Raw genomic sequence first — 8625 nt, 5'->3', positions numbered from 1 at the left:
AATGAGTATCTGAAATGAAATATAAATAAAATGTTTTCAGAAGTTCTATTGAATTTACTCAATAATTTCAATCTTTCAATTTAGTGTCATATTTGAGCAGACTTCTGGTTAAAGAAAATTTACTTCATATTGATTTCTAAGAAGACGTGAAAAGTAAATTATTAGACATGTGATTATTCACAATGAGAATCTTAGTAAAGTCATGCATTTCACATAAGTATTTTCTAAAATTCCAGAACTATAAGGGTGCCTGGGTAGCTCAGTCGGTTAAGCGTCCAACTCTTGACTTTGGCTTAGGTCATGATCTCACAGTTCGGGTCGTGAGTTTAAGTCCCACATCGGGCCCTGAGCTTGACAACATGGATCCTGCCTGGGATTCTGTCTCCCTGTCTCTGTCCCTCCCCTGCTTGCTCTCTATCTCTCCAAGTAAATAAAAATAAATGTAAAAATTCCAGAACTATAATCACAGATTCCACTTGTTTTATCTAGGCTGGGTATTAGTATTGTGACAAATTGGGACTAGTTGGACAAGATTGGGTTTTTTTAATAATCAGATTTACTAAATTGTTTATAATGTACCTCTTTCCAAAAATGGTTTGAGGTGGGATGTTCCATTTGTAGAATAGCAGCAAGAAAGAGGTAAGTTCTGTTGTTGAACAAATTACTAAAACGAGGGGAAAATTTGAGTATAGTGTCACAGTTTCTTTGTCTTTAGGTAACTGATGTGTGTATATGTCTGTGTACACACTCTACACAGAGATGTAAAATGTAGCTCTTCTTACGCATTATTTTAATAAGACGATTTTAAAGTGTGAATTAGAAAGAGAGATATTTGCAAAAATCTGTTCTAAATTTTAATTTGTTGTTTAACTCACTAAAAAAATTAACTTCTAAATATTAAGTTTTATCTATAACCCTTCTAATTCCACAAAGAATGTTTGGAGGCTAAATATAAATATAAGTAAATTGTCACTTGTCTTTAATAAGTTACACAGTCCATGAATTTTATATCACATTTTCTGACTGATGTGAATCGAGTTTAGTTTTCAGTGTCTATGTAATTTCCTGAGATATCTTCCACATCAGGATCAATATACTTATTAACATCATTTAATTAACCTCATTGAATTTTCTTTGTGTTTAGGAAACTTATTCCCAGTCTTGATTCTTTTAATAAAAGATGACTCTGATTTAATCTTTGACCTCTCTTTCTGTGGCTCAGATCGAATCATATCTTCTGTCATATGAACATTTTTGCTATTTTATGCTCTGGATTTCTTCCTAGCTTAAATGCCATTCCAGAAGTAACTCCCCCATCCCCCCCCTTTTTTTTTCAGAAGTGACGTCTTAAGCCTTAAAAAACAGATCCAATCTTATGATATGTTTTTAAAAGCTGAAATGCAAGATTTTCTCTTCTATATAATTTTAAAAGTTTATTTTCCCATATCTTACTGATTTTTATTATTTTATCACAGAATAATGAAAAAGGAAGGATAAGCATTTCTTTTGCCTCTTTATCCTTGAAATTGTAAGTAGTGCAGTGTAAGAATCTGGAATCCTAGTTCCTGTCCATTAGGAAGCACTTTGTAGTTGTCTTATGTGTTGCAATTACATTGCCCTCTCCATGGGATCACCTTTGTGGTCTTGTGGCTGCCCAGCCTACTGAAGTGTAATATTTCATCTTACTCTGCTTTTGAAAACATAGATTTTTACCACATTTAGTTTTAGAAATCAATAATCTACATGTATTTTTGTCTACTACAGGTACTGGTAGCAATGAAGTTTCAAATTTTTTGTATCTCTGGTTTCAATTGGGATTTGAGTATCATGGTCAAGTAGTTACGAGGAAAATAATGTAAGGACTTAGTACCACATATTTTAATGATTTTATAATAACAATTCTTAAGAAAAAAAAGATCAGGGTAGGAATTCAAAAGATAAGCTTTTTATTGGTAGGTTTAATATTTGTAATGAGGTTAAGGGGTAGGTTAAGTGGAAGAAAATCATGTAGTATTCCTGAATAACTTTATTAAACAAAGGCTCTAACTATCCAAAAAATAATCACCACCACGCTAATTATTGTAAATTATTATGTATTACAGTAACCCACTGGAGCAGTTACCCTACGGTGTCTGCCATAGCATCCTGTACTTCCTCTGTATAGGATGGTACTTAGAGTACTTTATTCAAACGATTTGTTTAATTTTCTTTCTGCATCAGATTATAAACTCTGTGAAGACCTGGACTATATCATGTTTGATTTAAATACTATTACAGCCCTAGGACCTTGCCTAGTGCCAGGCAAATAGAAGGTGCTCCATAAATATTTATTGAACGAGTAGATTTTTTTAGTGCCACTAGTAACTTTTATCAAGTAAATCATTACAACTCTATCCTACTGATCTGGTAATCTCTTAATATTTGATCTTAGTGATTAGTGCTTCATTATACAAAAAAGTGGGATCTAAATGATTTCTTAAGTAGCTTCAAACATGTAATCAGTGGATTTGTTTGGTTTACTCATTTCTTAAAGCTACTTTTCTTAAATGTAATAGGAGTGCTAGGTTAGGAGTCAAAAAGCCTGAGTGGATATCCTGAACTACTTACTAGCTGTGCCCTTCTGCAAGTTACTTATTGGTTCTGAACCCATTTCTTCTATCTATAAATGAGAGAAATGAAAATAAATGGTGTATGATGAAATCAGTGTTGAAACTCTTTAAAAGTGTTGTACTAATTTGTACAGCTACACATTTGGCTAAATATGAATAGAATAAGACAAGATACCATTTATGAGGATAGAATATATGATCTTGATAGCATTAGCATTATGCTAAATGAAACTATAAAGTCAACCTCTAACTTGCTTGTAAAAGATGTCTGCTTGGAAAAAAAAATTCAATCCTAAATTGAGCATTTACTACGTATAGGGACTGTTCTAAATCCCTTACATGTGTTAATTCATTTATTCTTCACAGTGACTCTATAAGGCAGTTATTATCTTATGTTTTTATATATATCAGGTAAACCAAGAAGTAGGTTGAATAATCTAAGATCACACAGGCAACAAGTGGAGATTCCACCAGAGGGAGTCTGTTACTTTTACATGACAAAACTCTTTGCAGGATCCCGGTGATAAATTCAATATGCATATAATTACCGTGTCTTAAAAGGAAGATTGTTTTGCCATTAAAGAAAAATCTAGTGGCACCTCGGTGGCTCAGTCGGTTAAGCGCTTGACTCTTGGTTTCAGCTCAGGTCATGGTCTCATGGTTCATGAGTTCAAGCCACATATTGGGCTCTGCTTTGGCAGCGCTGAACCTGCTTGGAATTCTCTCTCTCCCTCTCTATAGAAAATAATAAATATTTATTTACTAATAAATAAGCTTTAAAAAGAGAAAAGTCTATTGGCATATTGGGGGAAAAATTCTAATTTAAAAACAACTCTGCCTGAATGAAGTAGTTCCTTATCTTGGTAGTTCCTTGCAACTTTATAATTTGGAAAACTAAATGAACCACATGAATATACTATTATCTGAGAACTCAGTTCCAGAGAAAAGCTACTGTTCCAGTCTAAGGTCTTTGCAATCTAAAGACACAAGGCATGAAAATAAGTATTAACACATTCCAGTAATTACTATATTCTTACACATTTTGATTATTGAGTGAAAGTAACAAAATTTCACCAAATGATTATTGATAGGTCTATTCTGTGTTCCCCAAAAGATTGCAAAACAAGATAGATGATTAAAAATGGCACTTTATTTTTAAATTTTTTTCTGCTTAATAAGGACATAAGGGAAAAAATGCGTGTTAAATCTGGGGAAAACCAACAAATACTTTACCTTCTACTGACTTAGGATAAGAAACAATCTTTTCCCACAATGGTCTGCCCCCTTGACAGCGTTGTTAGCCAATGGACAGGAATATTATTTTTCTTTTTGGCTTCTACCTATTTCCAGTAAAGAGAGGACTTTCTTATTTCTGATCCCCTGGTTTGGAAAACAAATGGTCAGAAAATTATGGTAAGTGATATAAGGAGAAACAACATTTTAAGAGTTATCTGATCATTTTGCACTAACATTTCTATGGGCATAAATATGGATGTTAAGAATTATTCCAGCTATTTAAATACTTTAATAAATAAAGTCAAGGGTAGAAGTGCTATTGAGAAAACAGTTTTGGTACTTACCTAGCCCTGTATAAAGCTAAGTTTTTCCATTACTTTTTCTTAATTTATGATTCACACACACACACACACACACACACACACACACACACACACAAATGGTGGTAAATTTAGGACAAAAATGTACTGGACATTTTCAACATATGATCTTTTATGTTTCTTGTTTGAATTAGGTTATTTATATGGCCTTAGTTCAAGTTACTTTTTAATGTTTGTTTATTTTTGAGTGACAAAGAGTGCATGCACGCAGGGGAGGGGCAGAGAGAGAGGGAGAGAGAGAATCCCAAGCAGGCTCTGCACCTTCAATGAACAGCCTGATGTGGGCTCCAACCCTCGAGCAGTGAGATCACCGTCTGAGCTGGAATCAAGTCGGACGCTTAACCGACTGAACCACTTAGGCACCCCTATATGGCCTTATTTTAAGTTGTGTCTCTTAAAAATAATGTAGCCTATATAGAAAGTACTTTAAATGTCTTAAAAGATGGAAATAACCCATTACTGTTTCTGTGTGGAAGGTAACTTACTTCAAAGCTCACACTAAACATTCCACAAGGGGGCACCAAAGACTCATTTATGGTGATTTTGGGCCTCCTTCAAAAAAGTTCATTTCACTTTCATGTATTTCACGTTGATGTAATGTGACATTGCCAGATGGGGAAATGTTCCTTGACTTAACTTTAAAAATGCATGTATAATAAATTTAGGTAATAGTTATTACTCAGAGTTGCTAATTAAAATATTTTAGCTGGATTGCAAGAGTGCACTGTTTTCTGGGATGACTTAGAACACCTTGTTAGCGGCTGGGTCTTTGCCTTGGCGATCTGTACTTACTTGCCCAATGGCTCTGCCCTCCTGGCTCCCTCATCATGGACAGTGGAGCCAGAGGAGTGGAAGGAGCAGTAGAGCCATGATGGTGAGTCCTGGTTTGAACAGTGGTGTGCTACCAATTATTTCCCTCTGGTATTCTCATTTCTGCAGGAAGGTGGAGCTTGCTTGGTTCAGGTCCTAATCACAGCTTACCTAGTTTCTGTAAATGCTTCCTAACAGGTCTCTTTGCTTTTACTTCCTCCCCATCTAAATCTGTCCTAAATAGCCATTGCCAGGTAATTTGTACTGAAATGTGGCTCCAATTATGTTGCTTCCTATTAAAAATGTAGCTGAACTCAGGATCTCCTAATGGTCCTAACTTTCTAGCAATCTCTCTCACTATTCCACTCTATACACTTTGTTCCAGCCAAACTAGACTCCTTACGGTTTCCTAAATCTCCCCTCTGCTTTTTGCCACTTCCCCTCTCCCTTGCTATACCAAATCCCATCAAATCCAGCTAATCCTGAGTTTCTTTCCACCAGTCATTTTCAACGATCTCTCTAACAAGATGAAATTTTTACCTTCTTTGAATCTAGTGTTTATTTATACCTTTGTTGTAGTGTTTCTGGCATGTCTTAATTTGTATTAAATTCTTGTAGTTTTCTACCATTAGCAACAGTTCCTTAAGAGTACAACTGTTTTACTCACCCCTCCACCTCCTTTAGCAGAATGTCTTGTGCATGATAGATGATGGAGCAAACATTAATTGTTGTATTAATAATGATTGTCACATGATATGATAATGAACCATATGATAATCATTTGCTGAATTAAAATGTGTGTGTATACACACATTAGGTGTTTAGGGGTAGAAGATATTGGCCTTTGGAGGTGAAATATGCATCATTTTAGAATTAAGTGGTAAAAAACTACACATGCAGAAAGCAAACAACATGATGTTCACATTTTTATGCACTAGGGCAGCCGAGATATTTTTGCGTTGGTACCAAAAGAGGGAAATACGTTGGGGCGCCTGGGTGGCACAGTCGGTTAAGGCGCCTGGGTGGCACAGTCTGACTTTGGCTCAGGTCATGATCTCCTGGTTCGTGAGTTCCAGCCCCGCATCAGGCTCTGTGCTGACAGCTCAGAGCCTGGAGTCTGCTTCGGATTCTGTGTCTCCCTCTCTCTCTGCCCCTCTCTTGCTCACGCTCTGTCTCTCTCTCTCTCTCTCTCTCTCTCTCTCAAAAATAAATATTTAAAAAATTTTTAAAAGAGGGAAATATATATTCAAGACATTGTACTAATATTAAAATAAAAGAAGAAAAGTAATATTCCCTTTTTTCCAGCTTAATTGAGATATTGACATAAAGCATTGTGCATATTTAAGGTGTACAACATTTGATACACTTTTATATTGCACAATGATCACCACAATCATATTAGCTAACACCTTCATCCCATCACGTAGTTAACATTTTTTCTGTGATGAGAACATTTAAGATCTACTCTCTAAGCAACTTTCAAGTACAGTCGACCCTTCAACAACATGGATTTAAGCTGACTGGGTCTACTTATATGTAGGTATGTAGATTTTTTTCGATACAGTAGAGTACTGTCAGTGTATTTTCTTTCTTTCTTTTTTAATGTTTATTTTTGAGAGAGAGAGAGACAGAGATAGAGTGTGAGTGGGGGAGGGGCAGAGAGAGAAGGAGACACAGAATCTGAAGCAGGCTCCAGGCTCTGAGCTGTCAGCACAGAGTCATATGAGGGCTCGAACCCATGAACCAGGAGATCATGACCTGAGCCGAAGTCAGATGCTTAACTGAGCCACACAGGCACCCCAGTGTATTTTCTTTCTCAGGATTTTAATACTTTCTCCCTAGCTTACTTTATTGTAAGAATACATTATATAATACATATAACATACAAAATACGTGTTGTCTGACTTTTGATATTTTCGGTAAGGCTTCTGATCAACAGTAGGCTATTAGGAGTTAAGTTTGGGGGGGGTCAGAAGATATGCATGGATTTTCAACTGTGCAGGGGGTTGGTTTCCCTAACCCCCATGTTGTTCAAGTGTCAACTATATCCTCTGTTTGTGAAAACTACAATAGCCTAGAGCAATATTAGAGTTTAAAACTTTAACTGGGAAAGGGTTAAAAATTGAATGATCTCATCAGTCTGTGCAAGAAGCAAAGTAATGTAATGGAATATATTGATAACTGTAATAAATCTAAACCAGCAAGTCCAGATGGTAGTTATCTTGGATAAGTTAATAAATTGCCTAGTATTAAACTAATTATATTTCTTCTTCGAAAAATCATGAACTGTTAAGAAATAGAAAAACAACGCTGTTTTCCAGTTAAACGTGATACGGATATATAGTTGTTATCTAATATAGATATGTAATGTCATAAATGGAAAGGTAATTATTTAAAAAAAAATTTTTTTTTTAACATTTATTTTATTTTTGAGGCAGAAAGAGACAGCATGAATGGGGGAGGGTCAGAGAGAGGGAGACACAGAATCTGAAAAAGGCTCCAGGCTCTGGGCTGTCAGCACAGAGCCCGACGTGGGGCTTGAACTCACGGACCGCGAGATCATGACCTGAGCCGAAGTCGGCCGCTTAACCGACTGAGCCACCCAGGCGCCCCAAGGAAAGGTAATTATTATCAAAAAGAATATAAATAAAAACAAAATATAAATTTTATAATTTGTGTTTCTGATCTCCTTGCCACAACAGCAGTTACTTTAGGGACTGCCGTGGGGGTTGGTATCATAAGTTATTAGATGTTGCCCTCCAGCTGCCTGGGAAAACATCTACTGCACTGTTCTGTCATTTTGATTCATTTGTGTATAAAAATTAAAAATATGGTTTAGCCATGTGGAAATAAATGAAAACAATCCAAATAAGAACAAGCAAATGGTATTTATTCAGAGCTTACATATATGGCAAAGGAGTCAGCCACCATCACACGCATTTGGTAGAGACTCAAAGGCAAGCAAGAGAGGGGGAAAGCTATACAGTGAAAAAAGGGGAAGACTTCAGGTATGCTCTGACTGGAGGTTGTTGGCACGGGGGAGAGGGAAGCAAGCTTAGCTGGAATCTTGAGGGCATCCTATGTGATTGGTTTGGAAAGCATACTTGGTTTTCTCTGGTTGGTTCTTAATTGGAAATAGGGACAAAAATTAGGGAAACTGACAGTTACTGACCAAGTCTTGACCATTCTGGGTCTACTGCTGCAGAGGTTGTTATCTGGTTTCTAAGACTGGTTGCTGCAGGGGTTTGAGTCAGAGTTCTATTGGCATATATGGTCTGGTCATTGTCCATTTGTATATTCAGACTCTCAGCTATTTAAAAAAAATCTCATTACTATTAAGAATTAAAATCACAGTGATAATACAAATTTTAGCCTTTGGTGCTATTCCTGTTCACATTCAACAAAGTTTAGGATTGGCTTAAGTGGGACCTAACCACACCAAACTCAAGAAAGGAGTAGTACTTCTAAATCATTAAACAGCTAGGATGCCTGAAAGTTTACTTTTGATTGTCAGGGAGATATATATACACATACACATACACATCCTAGCACATCTCTCCAGCAGTACTTGGGAAAATCACTGAATAAAT

This window comes from Panthera tigris, chromosome F2 (assembly GCF_018350195.1).
Source record: "Panthera tigris isolate Pti1 chromosome F2, P.tigris_Pti1_mat1.1, whole genome shotgun sequence".
Classification (NCBI taxonomy): domain Eukaryota; kingdom Metazoa; phylum Chordata; class Mammalia; order Carnivora; family Felidae; genus Panthera; species Panthera tigris.
Note: the sequence above shows the minus strand (reverse complement) of the source record.